The sequence below is a fragment of the Trachurus japonicus genome, chromosome 17 (genome assembly GCF_045865225.1).
Source record: "Trachurus japonicus isolate A0001 chromosome 17, Traja_1.0".
Lineage (NCBI taxonomy): Eukaryota > Metazoa > Chordata > Actinopteri > Carangiformes > Carangidae > Trachurus > Trachurus japonicus.
Window position 1 is genome coordinate 14,995,620 of NC_140923.1, and position 19,439 is coordinate 15,015,058.

General features: G+C 41.1%; 1 protein-coding gene across 5 annotated transcripts in view; it reads left to right on the forward strand.

Moving 5' to 3' along the window:
* Positions 1–205: 205 nt before the first annotated feature.
* ptprfb (protein tyrosine phosphatase receptor type Fb) overlaps positions 206–19,439 on the forward strand; it is a 171,229-nt gene continuing 151,995 nt past the window's right edge. For 4 of the 5 annotated variants that reach the window (XM_085806066.1, XM_085806068.1, XM_085806075.1 and 1 more), the window contains exon 1: positions 231–907. The gene's annotated coding sequence lies outside the window, so the exon portion shown is untranslated. Of the gene's footprint in view, positions 908–19,439 lie in introns of all 5 variants that reach the window. The other variant, XM_085806073.1, reaches the window with a different exon arrangement.

Genomic DNA, 19,439 nt, shown 5'->3' on the forward strand with positions numbered 1-19,439 from the left:
CCAAATCATAATTTACTGACATAGCCTAACCACCAATGTTTCCTTGAAAATAATATAGCCTATGTCCTTTTTTTTTTTTTTTTTTTAAAGCAGGTGCTTAATGTAAATACAGAGGCAGAAATGACTGGGGTTGAGATCCTCTTTATGCCTGGTGCAAAACATTTTTTTAGAGGCTGCAGGACTTGAGGGGCAGGAATGAATGGACACAGCGAGCGAGTGTAGCCGAGTGGATCCGAAAATCCTGCTGATCGACCTGTATTTGTTTTCTCCACAGAGGCAGAAAGAAGCGTGACTGTGAGGGGGGAGAGACACGTAACAGCCCCCCTACCTTCCACCACCACAGCTCCTTCTGTGGGGGGACCGTCTACGGGGATATCGTGCTTACGAAGCAACTTGCAAGAAAATAATAATAACAATAATAATAATAATGATCATCATTATAAAAGAAAGAAATTGACTTGCAAGGACAGAAGTGATATTTTCTTTTTGGGTCGCCTTCTCGCGTGCACGCAGCGACACTGGACACTTGAGCGAAACTGACGTTAACCCGTTCGCAGCGAGACACGGGAGCTGCCACGAAGAGATCCGGTATCCACGACCCCGGTCGGCCGACCAGGAGAGACAGATAGGACCTCGTGTTCCTCCGGCAGGCAGGCAGCGGCGGAGTCGGTCGGATCTTTTTTCTCTGCTCCTCTTTTCTTTTCTTTCTTTTTTTTAATAGGCTACTCCCGTGGGGTTGGTTTCTTAAATCTTCTGTCTTGTTGTGGCTGTGAATTTTTTTTTTTTTTTTTTACATGACGTGGATTTTTGTGCTTGCTACAAACTGAAGACGGGACTAACAACCGGAGCCGGTTCGGAGGAAGGAGAAGGAGAGAAATGCCAACGGCGGTGACAAAGAGGAGATTCAGTAAGTCCACCGTTATCTTTTTCTTCTCTCTCTCTCTCTTTCTCTCAATGTCCCCCATTGAACTTGAGACGCAGCTCTTAAACGTTGCCCACCTTAAGCTAACTTTCTGAAATTTGCGCTAACCGCATCGGGTTTATTCGTTTGTTTTGTTTTAGCGGTGCTTTTCTCTGTGACCTGGAGAGACACTTTGGACATAAACGCCCCATGTTAACGGTTTTCAACGGTTGACGTTTGAAAAAGGGGGCAACGGTGACTAGTTGACGTTAATAAAGGTGTAACGGTCAACGGTTGAACGTTCCAAGTCAGCTCCTCCGGTCTGTGTGTGAGGCGAATCCGGGCTCCGGCTAACGCCAGACGGCGAGCCACGCACACAGTTTGTTGCTGTTTGTATTTGCGCTATATAACTCTCAATGTATGGCGAACAACTTTTATTTTGGAGACGGAACGAGAGGAGCAGAGATTGATAATAACAAGTCTGCTCCAGAGAGAGTCTCTCAGATACATTCAGCCCTCGTTTCAATAACACACACACACGCACACACACACAGAGAGAAATGAAGGTGAGTGGGGAAAGAAGGGGGCAGAGTATCGGTCTCAATCACTTTATTTCACAAGTGCCTTTCGATACAGGGAGCTGCGCAGAGTTGGCGATAAACTGAGCGCAGACACTTTTCCCTGAGCAAATGGACGGAGCTGTAGTCTTTGCGGGGATGAAAGCTTCAATCAAGCAGAAAATCTGTCGAGAATCACTAATGAATTAATAAATAGGAGCGCTGGTGGCCTGTGGGGCGTGAGCCTGTGTGTCGCTACTGAGTGTTGTACATCTCAACTGCAGTGTGATCATACACTCCGCTTTTTGACCCTATATTGAATTTTTTTTTGCCTCAGCTCCCTCCAAACCTGGCTTTTTTTCTTTTTACTTCATGTGTGCGCGTGTACGAGCGTGCCCCGAGCGCGCCCCGGCATATGAAGTCTTTGCTGTTTCTTTATTTATCATGGGCACAGACAGGTATTTGAGCACTTGTGCACCAGCTGCAGAAGCCTCTGTCATGTATGTGTTCATCTGCCCTTAAAAAAAAAAAAAAAATCACTATTGCTGCAGCAGCACAGGCTGCGGAGACAGGTTTGATGTCATGAATTTGCTCCTTGCAGCTGAGGCAAAGGCATAAATTTCATTTAATCACCCAGTGGAGAATTCAATTGTAAAACCGTATTTTGTGACAGCTTTTACAGGTGTGTCACTTCACTGAATCGCCTAAAGCCCTCTTTAGGTATTGAACAGATCTGAGAAGAGGTGGGTGGGGGTGGTGGTGGTGGGGGTTTATTGGGTGGGTATACAGAAAGAGTCTCAGCATTGCATCAAGCCTGCAGCCCTCTTGGGTTTATTTAAAGAAAGGATTGGAAGCAATTTTGCAGGGTGAGTGACATGCTGAAGTAGCCTCATGGCCATCCTTTATCAATACATAAGTCTGATTATAGCTGTCACAGACACAATGAAGAGACCTAAGCATGAGCCAGACTGTAACAGGATGATACAGGGTGGGTTAGTTTCTTGGAATTGCATCAGAGGCTTTCTGCAACTGAATCCTAGGCCCCGCTGCATGTTTGGGTTTCTAACCTTCACCTCCTGCCAGTTGAAAAGAGAGTGACATGGTGTATTTCTGTACTAGATTTAGGGTAATTTGATATTTAACTGTCTTGTAGGCTGTAGCCTAGACAGTACTACGACACAGGGCCCTGAGAGGGTCAGCCTACTGTAAAACACTGGTTACTTCATCTGCATTAGTGTTTGTCTCCACATACGACAACATTTCTTTTGCAAAGCAGGAGCTGGAGCTGTTGATTCTGGGATTCGAATGTTCCTGTGGCTATCTGTTGAAAGGGTTTTTTATAACTGAAACCTGTTGACAGGTCTGTTAGGTGCCATGCTGCTCAGACATTAAGATTTTCCTCAGTCATACTGGTTAGATATTGTTGAGAAAGCTTCAGGGTTTCCTCACTGTGTTTATTCTGGTTTTATCCCCTCTTTTTATGTGGGCTGCACAAGCCATTATATAATGAATCTTTGACTTATTGACTCTTTCCTCTAACACACATGAATATTTTTCAGCAGGTTTTAAGCATTAGTAAGCACTGGCGTTTATTTGCTGAATATTGGCACACTACCTTGAGCTATTAGGCCTGCTTTATACTCAAACCACTTCAAAACCCAAAATGATTCAAGAGAAGACATTTGATTTACTTGACCTAATCCCCATGACTCCTGAGGGATTACAGGGTGGCCCACAATGGATCACTACATCGTTCCTCTTTTGTTTCTTGCCAGACGAGTCACCAACTCATTCAGTGTTTATGTGGGGAGTTTTTTTTTTTTTTTTTTGATAGTCTGCCAGGGCCCTTGGCTGGTGACGTCATCTGCCAGACGTACATACTGGGAAAAGCTAGGATACCAAACAACTGCTTACTGACATTGCTCCCTCTAATTGTAATGTTTGATACATGGTATACGGTAGTTAGGTGTCAATAAAAGCATGTTTTCTTTCACCATATGAATAACAGCTTGTTAAAATGTAACTGAAAAGATGGACACTGATTAAATGAGCCTGTTAACTTGGATTTATTATTATGAATCTTTAAAAGCATAAAAAAACCCATCTTGTTTTCATTTGTCGGTTATTACTTCTCTTATGGAAAGACCTGTCAATTAAACAACAACATCAACTAACCAGATTTTCTGCTAGTTGACCTGTCTGCACCTCTGACCTATGTGAGCATTTGAATGTAGTTGTGTAGGGTATTTCCTAGCAGGTCTGGTCTAGGGCTAGCAGCCAGAGCATCTGCCCCTGCTTCCTCATTTGCTGGTGCTCCCTGGCAGGGGCCGGCCCGAATGGCACTGTTAAAGAGCTCCAGCTCCTCTGTGGCCACACGCTGAAAAACCACTCGGCACAACCCTCTCCCAGCTGACGCTTTCTCATGCTTTCCATATGGGTAAAATCATGGTAATTTCAGGGCCCTGGATTTGTAATGAGAGGTTGTGCCCATAGTATGTTGGTCTGTGGTGGGCGGGATCAGCGTTTCTCGGGTTTATAGGGGATTATAACTTCTACGAGATGCCTCACTGGCCCTCTGTCAGGGCGTTGGCACAGAAAAATCAAAACTCTTTTTTAACCAGGCAAACTGGTTCAAACTGGTTGCTTTGGTATAGGGGGGTTACAGCAGCTCGGATATAAGCTTAAGTTTATGTTGATGTTTAGGGCTGCAAATCAGGTCAGTTAACAGAAGCTTCAAGATTGAGATTCTGCTACAGATACAAAATGTGCTGCTTTTCTGCTTAGACATCAGGATGTTTTACTCTTTCGTCGGTAGGGCCTCCAGCAACAGCTATTGTCCTGTTTAGCATCCCATCCCCACATAGAGACAGGGTGCTCTTAGTAGCACGCTTGGTGGATTTTTAACAATGCTTGTTCCTTAACGTCAGCGGCATCGAGGCAAAGAGTGATTTACTACTCTGTCTGCGAGGGTAATGTAGGAGCAATTTGACTGCTGATTGAAACCAGGACTCCCATTTCAGAGTCCACTGGTGGCATTATAAACCATTTACACCCATGTTTTACTGGACACCCCTGCAATGGGGAAAGTGGAAACAGACACACAGCCTAAAAATGGCCCCTGCTACCGCGGGAGGCCTATTTTTATCCGTTTCTTTGGGTGATTTGTTGTTTTTAAGTTCAAAGTGTGTTAGTGCTGCTGAGTGAAGTAGTGAATGTAGATGAAACTGAAAGGTCAAATGTTAGGTTAATCAGTTGTGTCTGTTTTTCGTTTAAGCCTAAGGACCTCCTAGATATAGGGGGTCCATCTGCTTTGAATTATCCAGCCCTCTTTGTACACGGCACAGCTTTTTTCTCCGGCCATTACTTGTGATTCAGAACTGTGGTCCAAAATCTGTAGCAAATTGGCTCATGCAGATTGCTGTGTCAAGACCTTGGGACATTTTTGCACTTGTCTGTGTCGACATTTGTCAGAAGGTAGCCATTACGTAAATGCACCGAGCAGCCCTTAATTATATTTTTTACCACCTAAGCTTTAAAAACACACACATACACACACACAACTCATTACAGAGTCAGGAGTGCTGCTGTAGAGCGAGATTAGCAGACTTCTTTAGAGGAAAAAGCGTTAAGGCTAACAAGTGAAGGATGTAGGAATTTGATGGCTGAACCATTAGGATGTCAGTATTCTGTTAATGCCAATGTTAATGACTAAAACTCAACATTAGCTGCAGCTGCTTCAAAGTAAAAGCCTCCAGGCAAACATAATTGACTATGCCTGAAGAGTGTATTCAGTTGTGGTCATTAGTGGCGCCATACCTTAATTTTATTAGGGTTGGGATATGGTTGATTTGGTTAAGATGGTTCCAGTCTGCGTTTGGATATTTTTTTACTTTTGTGCTTGTGAACCCATAACCATTTTTTATAAATGATTAAGAGTAGATACCACTGTCATAACCCCAGCTGACATACGACAGAATTAAATGAAATTGGATTTTTCACGCACATTCACAATGTTGAAATCAGAGATAAGAAGTAGGTCAAGGTTTCAAGTCATCATTTTATTACTTGCAGACAGCTCAAACAGATCACTGCTCTTTTTTTCTTTTCTTTTTTCACTGCTGAAAGATGTTCTGATGTGAGAGATGTGACTTGCAGACAACTGTGGGCTATCATACACACAATGTGCCATTAGTTCCCCATTGGTATTCATAACAAGGTCTGCAGTGAGAAGTAGAAACTGTTGCTATTCATCTGCCGTCTCTGTGATCTCAGATGGTCCTCGATGGCTTTGCATTCTCCCCACACAGACCACCTAATTAAAACTTTGAAACACTGGGTTGTTTTTAGGTGGTTTTTTTTTAATCTGTTGTTTATCGTTGTTTCCCATATTAGGTCTCCTGCATATCTAGCCGCTCCCTCCGCTGACAGTGAAGAGTAATTATGAGAAACTATTCTTAGTGTGTCGAATGAAAACGGCAGCTGAAAATGCTGGAAATGGCGTAAGGTTTTTTTTTTGTCATTTTACGTCAGTATTGTTACTGATTACAGATGCTTAGATAGTTAAATATCAGCAATGTTGTTTAGCAAACTGGCACTAATATCAGCTGCATCGCTGGATAAACCATGTGAAAATGAATTATTGTTTTTGTCCATAGTAATTACAGGTTAGTGTGTGTGCTTGGAGAGAGTTAGGTGCTTACTCATGAGATAGCTGATGGAAGTGTGGGAAGAAAAAACAACTTTTTCATCAAGGTAATGCAGTGCCCACTGCTTGCAGTTAAAATCGAAAAGCCTGAGCTGAAATATCTTGTCAATTTCAACAGAAAATGTAAAAAATTGATACCAACATTTTTTTTTCTTCTCCCAAGGTTTTATATCTGAGAAATGGTTATTTTTCTGTGTAACATCTCTATAACCAATGGCTGGTACTGGCATTATTATTAAATTGGTCTGATGGAATTGATAGTGTGTGTAAACTGTTGATATCATCTTATGTTCAGATCGCTCAGTACAGTGCGCTCGATCTGGTTCATCTGACGAACCAAACAATTGACCATGCAATTTACTCAATATCTGTTCAACAATACAGTGCTATGATTGTTCCGCTGAAGTGATGTCTCCTGTTTTGACACCACATGTGGCTGCTTTTGTTATATTGCAAAGTGCTGCTTTTGTTTTGTGTCATCCTGCTGGGAAACCACTCGAAATGGGACAAAACTCCATTGTTTCATTTGCTGCTCTCAAATATTTTACTTTCATACTTTCATAAAGTTAAGTGCAACTTGCAAAAAGTGATATGAGACTCATTTCAGGCAGACTTTATTTTTCGTAGTGCCGGAAATGTATAACACGGTGATGCCTCTGTAATGCATCAAATCCAACTGTGGATTTTATGAATCATTAGAGCCCAAATAGCTTTATGTCCTCTACAGTTGTCTCTTGTGAGTTATTAAATCTTTAGTTTGAGGTCCGCATATCAGATTCTGTATGGATGCTCATGCTGGGTTATGGCGCAGGAAACAGTTTTACCACATCCCGCGTGTTGGTAAATGTGAGTTGACAGAAACATGTGACATGCGTGTTAAACCTCAGTGCCTCTGCTGTACGTTTGCTCAGTCAGCAAAAGTTCACAGATGACGCACTCTTTCATTTCACACAAACACTGGATGGGGACAAATGGAGCAATGGCTCGCTGGCTGCTGTCATTCGTTTTGCTTTTGTCACTGTCAAACTATTCTTTTCAGGTTTTCATCTAATTAGAACACACACACACACACACACACACACACACACACACACACACACACACACACACACACACACACACACACACACACACACACACAGACAGGCACACACACACAAGCACACAGAATTGATGCAGACCATTACGTGAAGGTCAAACAGTCAGCCGTCTTATCAGGCTAGACTTAAATGTCACACACTCCATGCTTCAAAATGGAGGGAAAATGACAAATTCACATAGGTTATGTAGATTAAACGTGGACTGCAATCAACAAAGCCAGTTTTCACACTGAGCTGGAGCTTGATTCTGAATAGTTATCAAAGGTAATTTATACTAGCAGGACGCGGAGGTAAAAATGTCCTTTTGGAAACAGGAACACGTCCTATTAGCCTTTTCATTTCCTCTGTTCACTATTGATTGTGAACATGCTTTAACGCAGGTGTAAGGCCGATGAAGGGATGGGAACAGTTCCCCGTTGACAGCCATAAAGCAATTCTTTATTCATGTTTTTGGAGATGGGATCACGACTTGCATGTTTTAGTGTAGTTCTTCCGTCGTGAGGATGTCAGGACGCTGTAGCTTTTCCCTGTATTTTTCTCCCTAAAAAGCTCCTTTCCTCAAGAGAGTCTCTGTCCAAGCCATTACCAGTTTTGGTGAGAACAAGCACGTGGACAGAGATTGTGTGTGTGCACTTTCAGGTTCAAATATCACGCTGACTGAAAAGGACTCGAAATCAACAGCAAGATACCTTGTCAGGATGCTCCACCAGGTGGCTTTTAGCTGATGGAGGTGGTTTAGGTAGTACATGGCTGACAGTTGGAGCATTTTGATATGGCTGACTTAATGGTAACTGTGTCAAGACAACCGGGAACGACGTTATGCACACAGAAACACAAAAAATCAGGAAGTGAGCATGTGTTATTGTGGCGGGTGTAGACTCTGACTCAGGAATCCTTATTGCCACTAGCTGGGTGTGCTAAAGTACAACAGTGAATGGAAGAAAAGTGCATTGCTTGCACTCCGTCTGCCCTGCTGGTACGGCAGATGGATAGGATTTTAGGGAGTGGGGGTGGGGCGCTTTGGCAGTAAGGGACGGAGATGACAGCTCTTCGTCCGTGGAGGGTTACCAAGGGCCTTGGCTCTGAGCACCTACTGTGTCCTCATGACAGAGCCTTGATGCCATCAGAGACCATTAGTGTTGACAGCATGTCATCGTGTCACAGTGGAGCTCATGGACGAGCAATGAATAAGTAAGAACAGTAAATAAAGATGGCACACTTGGAAATAAAGAGGATTTTGCTAACGCCGGTATGAACAATCCTTTTCCTCTTGTCTGCAGCAGCTCCTTAAAAATAAGCTGTGGAGATGATGCTTCGTTTTCAATATTTCTCCTGTCATCCAAATTGTCTTGGCCTGTGGCCTTTGCTTAGAGCATAGACTGTCTAGCAAGCCTTTGCAGCTAGTGTTGGGGATGTTTTTCAAGATGGCGTGATTCGATTAAACTCAAATATATGACGCAAGTGAAGATGAGTGACTCTAATAAAGCCAAGTAATGCAATAATTCAGTGACTGAATTAAGGGCTTGAAAGAGAGCTGTTCTCATAGTTAGGCTTAACTTCCACAAAATATTTAAAGACTTTAGTGTGAGGCTACTTACTGTAAATAATTTAGTTTGTGGGCTACAGCTCGTGTTCGTCAAATGTGTGAAGAAAGCTTCATATGTTTGGACTGTAAAGAAGCATTTACTGTCTGTGCTGGTAGGGAGTGAAACACTCTGGATTTGAGATTGTTAAATTAGTTAGGCACGTGAGTTATATTCTCTTTGCAATATTGCATGTCGCCTTTTTGTCATGGGATTTTGTTAATTTACCCTGCCTATAGTCAGGATGTGCACACTTTTTTATTTAGTTACATTTCTTGAAATAAGACACATTAACTAAACTCCAGCGCTTGTTAAACAAGTCAACCCAGTGATATTACCTGCTACATAAACAAATCACTTACTGTTTAAAATTACTTAACTGCTAAGAGATGTAGTTGAGATTCATAATTCCCACTGGGACAGTCTTCCACCCTCATATCCTCTGAATAAATGAAGTAACAAGGAATGAAGAAGCACTGGAACTTTTGAACTTGTTTTAATGGAACGTCTGTGCAGTGACCGAAATGATAAGTTGTTTCCTGTTTCCTGTTTATATATAAATATGGGCTATGATAATATAAATGACCCAATACATGGCTGCGCGTTACCAGCATTCATCAGACTCTCAATAAGTACATGTCAAGGTTATACACAGTAGTGCAGAGCTGGAATCATGTAGGATTTTCCTACCTGCACACAGAAAATAATGGAATATCACAGCAGGTGAGAGGCTTTGGTGGCGGAGGGAGAGAAATTCATTTAGTTCTAACTGTAATAAATTGAATTCATTGTATGTTTAGAAAACCAAGGTCTCTAGGTTATTTTCCATTACAGCACAATTTATTTATTCTTTCATTTTTATGTTTAATTTTGTTGGAACCAATCAAACAACATTCATTAAAAAGGTATTGCCACATATCGTAACATTTAAAGCCTGAGCTAATGAGTGCAATCTTTACTGCAGATGGAGTTTTAATAAAATAAAGCACATATGCTGTGTCTAACAAAAACAGATATGCCACTATAACTACAACCAAATGTCAAATTCACACTAAATAGAGCCCGAAAGGCACATAATATTCCAAGGAATGACACATTATCATCCATAACTAGATGCCTGATCAGATTCAGAAACGTGGAATTAAAATGATCCCAGTTTTGATCCATTGCAAATTATGCAGATTTGCAGTTCCACATATTGAACCCCTGAAGGGAAAAAGCTGTCTATCCCAAGTAGTGTTTTATGAAAGGACATTTAACAATTCCCTGTGGATTTTCCCAGATTGAGTTAGCCAGAATTGCTGACATGTTTAACTGTGTTGATGAACACCTTAGGAAATCTTGGCCATGTAGTAATTTATAGTCTCCAAGTCTGTATTAGTAAATTTAATGATCATATTAAAACAATTTCTTCAGACCATATAATGAGATATTACCAACTCCATCTAAAATCACCATTGGATGGTGGTTGCCTCTAACGGCCATTTAAATACATTTAAAGCTAAGTAGTAGCTAGTTGTTATTTTAGACTTAAAAATCGAAGTGAACACAAAAACACAACACAAAGACGCATTTGAATTTGAATCATTTGTAGCATCCCTTAAATGGGCATATCAGCTTGTCACTCATCACAATTGTCACATCTCTATTCTGCAGTTCAGTTATTATTAGTTGGTCAATATTAGTAAACAGAGGCTGTTTGACATATCAACAATACATTCAACCTAACTGTATAGTGGAATCGATTACCTTCTTGTGTGCAGTATACTTACAAATAGTATAATTATTAGATATTTATGGTCAGCTGTCATGTCGGTGTGGTGGTCATGTTCTGCAGGAACAATTGATTCCCCCTGTTGTTTAAACTGCCTCCAAACCTATGCCCTGTCTGTACTCAGTAACACAAGTGAGCCCTATTTGTTGTCTGAAAAGTATTCATCCATCACCACAAAGGATGATATCTCAGTGTGGGCTATTCATTGTGAAATCCCCGGTTTATACAAATACGTGAGATTCAGATTTGTCATGTAGCGAACTCTTGCAACATCTTTACTTTTTTTTGGCTCCAGTTCCCTTGACCTTTGGAATAAAGCAGTTACCTTTAAAGTATTTGGCAATGTTGTATTAGCAGACTAATAGTTTACTGTAGAGGTAGCGCTGCTAGAACCAGAGCCTTGTTACTGTCAGCACTTCATAACTTGATTTTCAGAACTCCTAGGTCACACTGTAGGCTTTTCTTTCACCGCCACCCTTTGTTTCTGCCCACCAGGAAGAGTTAAGAGGACCCTATGGACACAGCAAGGTGAGATCCATGCTGCAGCTCCTCTAAAAGGGCAATGATTCATGAGGCTGGCTCCCCTGTCCCTGGGGCTGGGAGGAATAGCTGGCATTATCTTCTGCAAATGGGTTTGAAAATGCTCTTGGCCAGGTTGACCAAGGCACTGATTTATAGCTCAAGATGCGCTGAACGGTTAGGCTCCTTTTCCAAGCATAGGTATGAGCCCCCCCCCCCTTCCGCCACCACTGCATGCCTGAACACGCACAAAAACTCTCCTGTACACTCACACCTCCCCACTTCACTGCTCACAATCTGTGCATCATCAGTTGAGGTATACCCAGGCCATGTATTTAGAAGGAAAAAGAAGGAACCAAATTTATGACACCAAAGTTGCGAAGTAAAAGAAGTAGCCTATTGTTCTTAATATGTCAAACACAAGGATAAGCATTTTTCTACTTTTATCTTTCTTTGTCAAGGCCTTTATATAGATATGAACCTTATCCTTGACTTGAATTAACAACCGCTGTCAGAAAAATAGGAATTGCCTCCTGAAAACTCCCCTCACTGAAATACTGTGAAATGGTGTGGTTAAGCCCTTCTGGATACTTAAGTCTTAAGAAAGGCTGCTGATTGCTTTGTGTGTCTTCCCCCCTAATAAGCTTTATATCCATGTCTGAGCTTTGGAGCCTCCCAGCAGTTCTGAATTCTGACTTCCAGTCAGGTAATATGGCCTACAATGTTGGAGATAATTAATTGACAGAGTAAACCGGAGATGTTTGAAAAAGCTTCAGTCACTTGAAATGGTGCAGATTTATTTAAAGCCTCCAATTGTCACGAAGCAATTAACATGGCAAACAATTTCCCGAGCCAACCCACCCCCCCAGAAGGCCTAGGAATTCTTCTGGTCTTTTTAAAGTTTGACAAACTCCTTTTTTTTTAATTCCCACACCGATTCCTGAGCGTTACACATCGATGGGCTCATGCTTTACACGCAAGCAGGAGTCAGCCGCATTATTAAGTCAACAAGGATTACTAACGGACGGGGCGTAAACGATAGTCATGATGGAATTACCAGCATGTTTTCACATCAAGCATGTTCTTTCCTGTGATTGCGTTGAGCTTGCTCTCATTGGAACTGCAGGGGCTTGGGCAGAACCAGGGGGCGGGACAGTCAGACTGCAAACAAGGGTTGCACAAACCGGTTTTGACTTACTTTGTGAAGCGTTTAAAATGCAAACTGACAGAGAATGTTTTAGCCAACATCACCTGCGTCTAGCGTTGCAGTCCAGCCCATTAGAAAATTCCCAGTTCTGTCTCTCCATTGTTATGTAAGACCCACACAAAGGCAGAGAGGGAACTTGCTTCTTGTCTCTCTGGGGAGCCAATGGGACTCTCTGTGGGATCAGCAGCAGTTGCTTTGGGTTTTAATGAGTGACATCTAACGTCTGTAAGTCTCATAGGTCTCCACATGGTGTCTGTCCATGCTACCATCCATCCTCTAAACCCCCCTACACCCCCTCTCCATCAGAAAAAGCACCTTCTCCAAGCTGGATGTTAATGTTTCTGAATGGTGTACTTAAAAGTGGATTATTAAAAGGCTACGTGTCTGACAGATCTTTATCTGGTGGCTTGGCAGCCTGACTTGGTTTCCTGTCTCTGCATGTTGATTAGCTTGTTGTTCTCTTCTTTCCTCGCTTTGCTGTGTAGTCTTCTGTGCTAACTCACCTCATGTGATTTAGGCCAAGTTAGATTACTCCCAGGGAATGATTAATCCCCTTTGGTCTTGGATGGAAATGAATGGAGTGGAGTAATGAGTAGCCATATGTTTTGTGCACAAAATAGAGATCTTTTCTGTTGTGTATCAACAGAGTGATCAGCCATCTTTTGACTTGTGCTGCTGAAAACATTTCTGGTGGGCATGTTGGATATGTTTTTTTCTCCTGTGGTTAATGCTTGGTGTGGGTTTTCATGAACAGACTACAGATTACAGTGGGATAAGTGATGTTGAGGCTTGAATAAAAACTAAAAGAAATCTCGCTGAGTGGAAACCTGACAGTAGTAGGATAATGTTTCTGTCCTATTTAGATATTATTTGATATTGTCACACTTTGCTTAAGTGCTCAGTCTATCTTCCATTTCACTCGACTAAGGCTTTTGATCAGCTTGCTGTGCCTTGGCAGAGCCATCGTTAGCCACTTCACCCCTTGGAAAGGCACACAGAAAGTTAAAATTTTGCAGAAAAAGTGCATTTATTCAGTGATATTCAGCCTTTAAAATTTAGAAATAATATCACATCAAGGTTCGATAACTCATGAATACCTGTGGTACTTTCTTTTTTTCAGTGAACATCTTTAAAAGTAGAAACGGCATTGATTGTGGTATTCATGATTGCCTCTCATATAGTATGAAACTCTGAAGTGACAGAGGGAAAAGTTAAGACTTGCCCACCCAGCACCCATACAAAGCTTATGAGATGGGGTTTGAAGTGAAAAGTTAGAAACCTGCTGAGAGACTGAACCGAGTGAAGAAAGTTGTTTAAGTTTTTGTTATCTTATCTTCCTGAAGGTTGAAAAAGGATCATCAATCTTTGATTTCAGAGAAAGCCCAAATGTAATATTTCTACAACCTTTACAACTCTTTTCTAGCATTTTATACCTTTCAGCTTGTAGCGACTGTCATGTCACCATGCTTTGTTTCATATTCAGCACTTTGTTCCAAAAAACGATTGAAAAAAAAACATTAGAAAGAACCGCTTAATAACAAGACATAAACTAATGTGCAGCCCATGTCCAAAAAAAGGTGTTTCTCCCTTTTACTTGCTGTACGTCTTATCTATGCTTTTATACCTGCACAAAGCCAAGGTACTTTGATCTGATTTGAAAGTAATGTGCAGGCATACTTTATCTGCCAAAGGAAGCACCACAACCAAACAAACAAACATCAAAGTGAAGTCCAGCTAGTTGGAGAATAAGTAAGATTATTTTAATTGAAAAATTAATTGGACTTCTAATTGACTCTTTCTGAGGTAAACCTTTGGATGATATCTGATAGAAAGTAGGGAACGTGTTAAGACACTGAACAGTCGCACTAAAAGTTAAAAGGGTAACAGTTATGTTAATTAGATGCCTTTTTATGGGAGATATAAAACAGCAGCCTACGGAGATGCTCAGGCTTATGTTCTGCACATTTCTACAACCCAAAGCCTTTAACTTTCTTGTCTTAGTCCCTGGTTACAACGTGGAGGGTTTGTAATAATAGGTAAAACAAAATGAATTCAAACCTTCATGTTGCCATTTCCATCAAAGCTTGGCATCTAGTATTCATGGCAGATATTAGGCTGTGGTGATATAGTGCTTTTTACTTTCATCAGTCCATTAGGCGTTGGATCCATTCCAGTAGATGTGTCTCCTACATAATACAGTTTACATGTAACTTGAAGTAGGTCTAATCTCAGTAAAGCATCCATATATTTCTGACAGATCCACAGGTCATTACTACTTTCGATTTGATGGTTATAAATAATGTATCTGAAATTCAATAATTTAGGAGTGTCAGTCCAGCTACTGTAGCAGTTTTGTACAGGATTTCAACTCTCTTTTTTGCTAGCATGAATAAAATATTTAAGTAAAACAAAGTTACAAACAGCTTCTCTGGCTTTGCACAGTGGTGAAAGCCAATAATCATTAGTAACTCTTACAACGCTCTTCTTGCTTTTATCAGCGTGCATTAGGTAATGGTTACTATGTTTTGATGGAGAGCAATTAGACTTTCCTGGCAGCCAGTGCACAAGACACAAACAGAGGTCTGGGAATGGGAAATGTTTTCTACAGCCAATATTAATCTATCAAAATACGTCTGGATTGGCCCTGATCCCAGCTCAGGACATCCATCTAACCACACAGGTCATTCTGGCTGCATCAGAATTAGGCTGCAGTGGTCTGAATCTAAACCTACACGTGATTATATCACCAATGGAAAATATAAAGCACGGCTGGGAACAAGGTCATGCAGAGACTTTCCATACCTCCAGTTAAATGAATTAAGGTGGTTTGGGGTTGAGAGTCAACAAAGTGGAGTCCAAAATGCAGACAAACAAAAAATGATTTATAAGATAAGCAAAAATAATTTGTGGTCGTCTGCATATTCATTGCAGACTTGTCCCATTATTCAGAGGCTCATTTACATTTTAAGCAGCGTATCATGGTCAAGGACTGTGCATAGCACACCCGCGAGCCTCTGGAGCATTCCAATGAGTTTACTCTTTGAGGGAAGAGATGAGCCGATTGATTAGACACAGCCTGACCTGTAGTGATAGCAGATGAGCAGTCACTCACTTCTAAAGCTTCAAACACAGCCACAGCCGCGGTCGACCTTGTTCAGACTACCATTAAGACAACAAAACTGTTTAGCACCTATTTTGTAATCATCGCTTAATATGCATTAATAACTTAACTGGGTTTGTCAGATCAATGAGTTTGTTTTACTGTGAAGTCTTAAGGAAAGGCAGGCGTTTCAACTTCCGATTCGTGTCCTGCCAATTATCCGGCTCTCTCAGCCTTTCATCTGCAGGGTTTTTTGTCACAGATGTTAAGTGCAAGCAAATGTTTGTCAATAATATGTCAGCCCGTCTGGGATGATAGATATACAGCATGTGTTCCTTTTGGATGTGTGACAACCTAAATAGGAGCGACGACGAGTGCGATTGTCGGTTGGTTGCGAGATCAGATCCCCTCGTCCTTGGCTTCACATAAACGATAGTGTCAAGTCAAGCTTTATTTATATAGCACCTTTAGCCAAGACGCTTTACAATTACAAAAAAATACAATTACAATTAAATACATTAGATAAAAACACAATAAAATAAACATAAAATATAAGAGACAATAAGAACTGTCATAATAAAACAATCAGTCGGTTAGCAGTGTTAAATCCTTGTATCCCTGGAGAGGAACTGACATGTTAGAGGTGGGTTGGACATCCGTATGTTTGTGCACTGGGAGCACAAGACCAATAAATTATCCACCAACAAACTGGAAAATGTAATTGCCAGCCTATTATTTTTCCAATAATAGAATTTCGGCAGATAATTATGACCAATATTAGATGATATTGGACCGTTCAGTATGATATTGTGTTTTTTTTTCTTCTTCTAGATTCGTTGAGCAATCTCTCCAACTGCAGGAACACTTTCTTTTTCATGGGGATGTGCAGAACTTAATATTTTTTTTCTCTGGTGCTCAGCAGCACCATAGGCTATAGAATGATGAATTCACGGTTGCTGCTTCTTCACTGTTGCATCTTTTATAGCGCTGTTCAAAGATCACACGGGTGTTTTTACGTGTTTTAAGCCATTCTAATGTGTGCTCACGCTGTGCGATTCTTCACTTTGATTCAGCAGTCTGCGTAGGGGGGTTAGGGAGTTGGGAGGGTGGGTTAGAGGGGCTTACACTTGGTATGGCATGTGCTGCATTCATGTACTCTTGGGAAACTCCCAACATGTGACACTTTGAGTAAACTTTTGATGCTGCTGAAAGTAACCGAATTCCCGTCATCAAGCGAAGCACTTGACATGAGTTAGTTAGCCTACTGCATGTTTTTGTGCTCGCTAGACAGTACATTTCTGTTACATGCACTTAAAGAGGATGAAAGGTGAATTATTGAACCATCCATCTTTACAAACTCTTACATTACATTTATCTGTCTAATTAGTGATAAAATGAGGATTATAGTTTCCGCCAGTGTCACATTGCTTGGAGAACCCTCACTAGCTCTGTTATAATGTGTTTTCGGTGCAGAGGCAAAGTAGAACTATCAAGTTCTCAGCATTACACCACTTATCGTAATGTATATTCAGACAATCACAAAGTCCTTTAGTAACAATAAGCTATTTACCAAATGAGACCATACAGCGCAATGAATACATTGAGTTGTAATTCATAAATCATAATACCCAGCATTTTGTCTAGTGTAGGCTGCAATTCATCTGAATACATCCAAATATGAACTGAATACAAATCCTGTAAAGCCTGTTGAGTCCCAGACAAATTGCCCATATCCAAATTAGAGAGGAAAAGCCGTGAAATTAAACAGTTCCTCGTCTGTGTGATACATTTCAAGGTTATCTCCGTCATTAAACGACAGGAGAGACTGACACTTCAGGGTTCATGCTGGATATTAAAGAGCGCTGCAGCAGCCACAGGACCAGAGCTCGGTAGGTGTCTGTCCTGAGGCTCTTCTCCCCTCTGGTGCGCTGCTTTAATGTGAGCATGTGCTTCTTCGTATTAGCAAGAGCAGCACTGCGGCTGCCATTTGACGGAGATGTTTAACGGGCCAATACAATGTTTGTGTGTGATGCTGACAGAGGGGGAGCAGCGAGAGACACAGGAGGAGACACACACAGGACTGGATCCTCTAACACATGTCAATAAACAGCCAGGGAAGATGAGGATTATATTGCTCCTGTCAATCTGGAGAGTCGGGGAAAAGAAAAAGGGCCGTTTTGCCTTAGGATGACTCTGAATAATACAGTTCATTTTGGCTGCTTTAAATGTAATTAATCCTCATAATAGGGATTAGACCCACCAGCTGGGTGTGACAATAAGAATTGTCCTGTTGCTCGGGGGCCAGTCGCTCTGAGTGTTTGATCTTAAAATTTTGCCCAGTGATCTTAATGTGTGCCTCTCTGCTCCGCCATGACCCCGTTCACTTATCCTTTTTTTTTATAAACAGTGAGGTTGTACACTATGATGCATTACCTTGAAAACCTTTGACTATTGACTATGAAATATATTAGTTGTTTATAGTGCATCATGTGCTCCTCACCCAGTGCTTAAGCCATTCATAGATGGAGTTACAAAGGTTGTATAAGGTGCTGTATTGATTACTGTTTAAGTGAGATGGTAAGAAGATAGCTATCATTTTCACTACAAAAAAATATGTGCAGATATCTAATACATTTAATTACTACGAGCTAGGAATTGAGGGAAGGGAAAGGAAGAGCAGAAACATATGAAGCTCGACTCCACAATGAATTTTGTGTTAAATCTTATGTAAAAGTTTATGATGATGATGATGATGATGATGATAACTTTTATTTGTAACGCACTATATATATTATATATCAGAGATAGCAATTCATAGAATTACCGCTTCTCTGTTGTATGACTCCACTTAACCAGTCCAGTTGCAGTTAATTATCCTGTGAATTCTTGTGGCCAAAAACATGTGTTGTGTGACAGTGACCTTGGCCTTTGACCTTTCGCCCACTAGATTCTAACAAGTTCATCCTCGAAGTTTGGAGAGGTTGTTTACGCCGGATGTGATGAGTGAACGTTTGTGTCAGATTTGAAGACATTCCCTCAATTAGCTCCTGAGCCGCTGAGTTCACAGGACTGGGGTGAAACGTACAGACAAGTTGAAAACACAACAGCCTGCGGCCACGGCTGTCAGTGGTGTGGAGGCAGAGAAAAGGGCCGTGGACGGATGGAGATGTCAGTTCAAACCAAGTGCCTTTTGTACACATTTGAGGTGATGCTACAGCTACAATTGATTTTATCTTTCCATGGCCATTTAGCATAATTATAATAATGATAATTTCTGTATTCCTTTTTGGTTTCAATTAATGCATATTCATCATTGACTACACTTTAATTATAGTTATGTTGTGGGTCTTGCAATCAAAGCTTTCTCACGCTGACCTACTTTTAAAGTAAAAATAATATCCACTGAAGCTTAATTATTCCTTAAGTTTAATAAATAATTACTCTTATAATGTAGGATATGCAATTCCATGCACTGTGTGAGGACTGCTGATTTGTTGCATGATTAGGAAGTTTTACAGTCTTTTTCATCACTAAAATGAGCAAGACATGAACTTTTCCTTTTTGTGGATGAAACTCAGGCAAGCTGCTCTGCACTGTGTGACCCTTACCCAGTGATGCACTGAAGCAAGACACAATGAATGTTTAACATGACTCTGTACGCTTGGCCTGTCTGTGTTGATGTTAGTGAAGGGTTTGAGTTTATGTTTAAGTCTGGAGAATCACAGCAGCTCATTACTTGCAGGAACACAGAGCCAGGTGTGCAGAGAGAAAAAAACAAAACAAGAATTCTCGTGAATTTGTGAGAGACTTTAATTTGATGTGTGTTTTCACATTAGACTAAAATTTAAATATTGAAATTCGTCCTGACAGTCTCATTGGATGCCACCGCAGAATTAGGCAGAGCAGCACTGGGAGCAGATATGACATTATATCATTAAGCCCCTTTGACACACATGCAGAAAAATAGTGTGCGCTGATTGTTTGGTTGTGTAA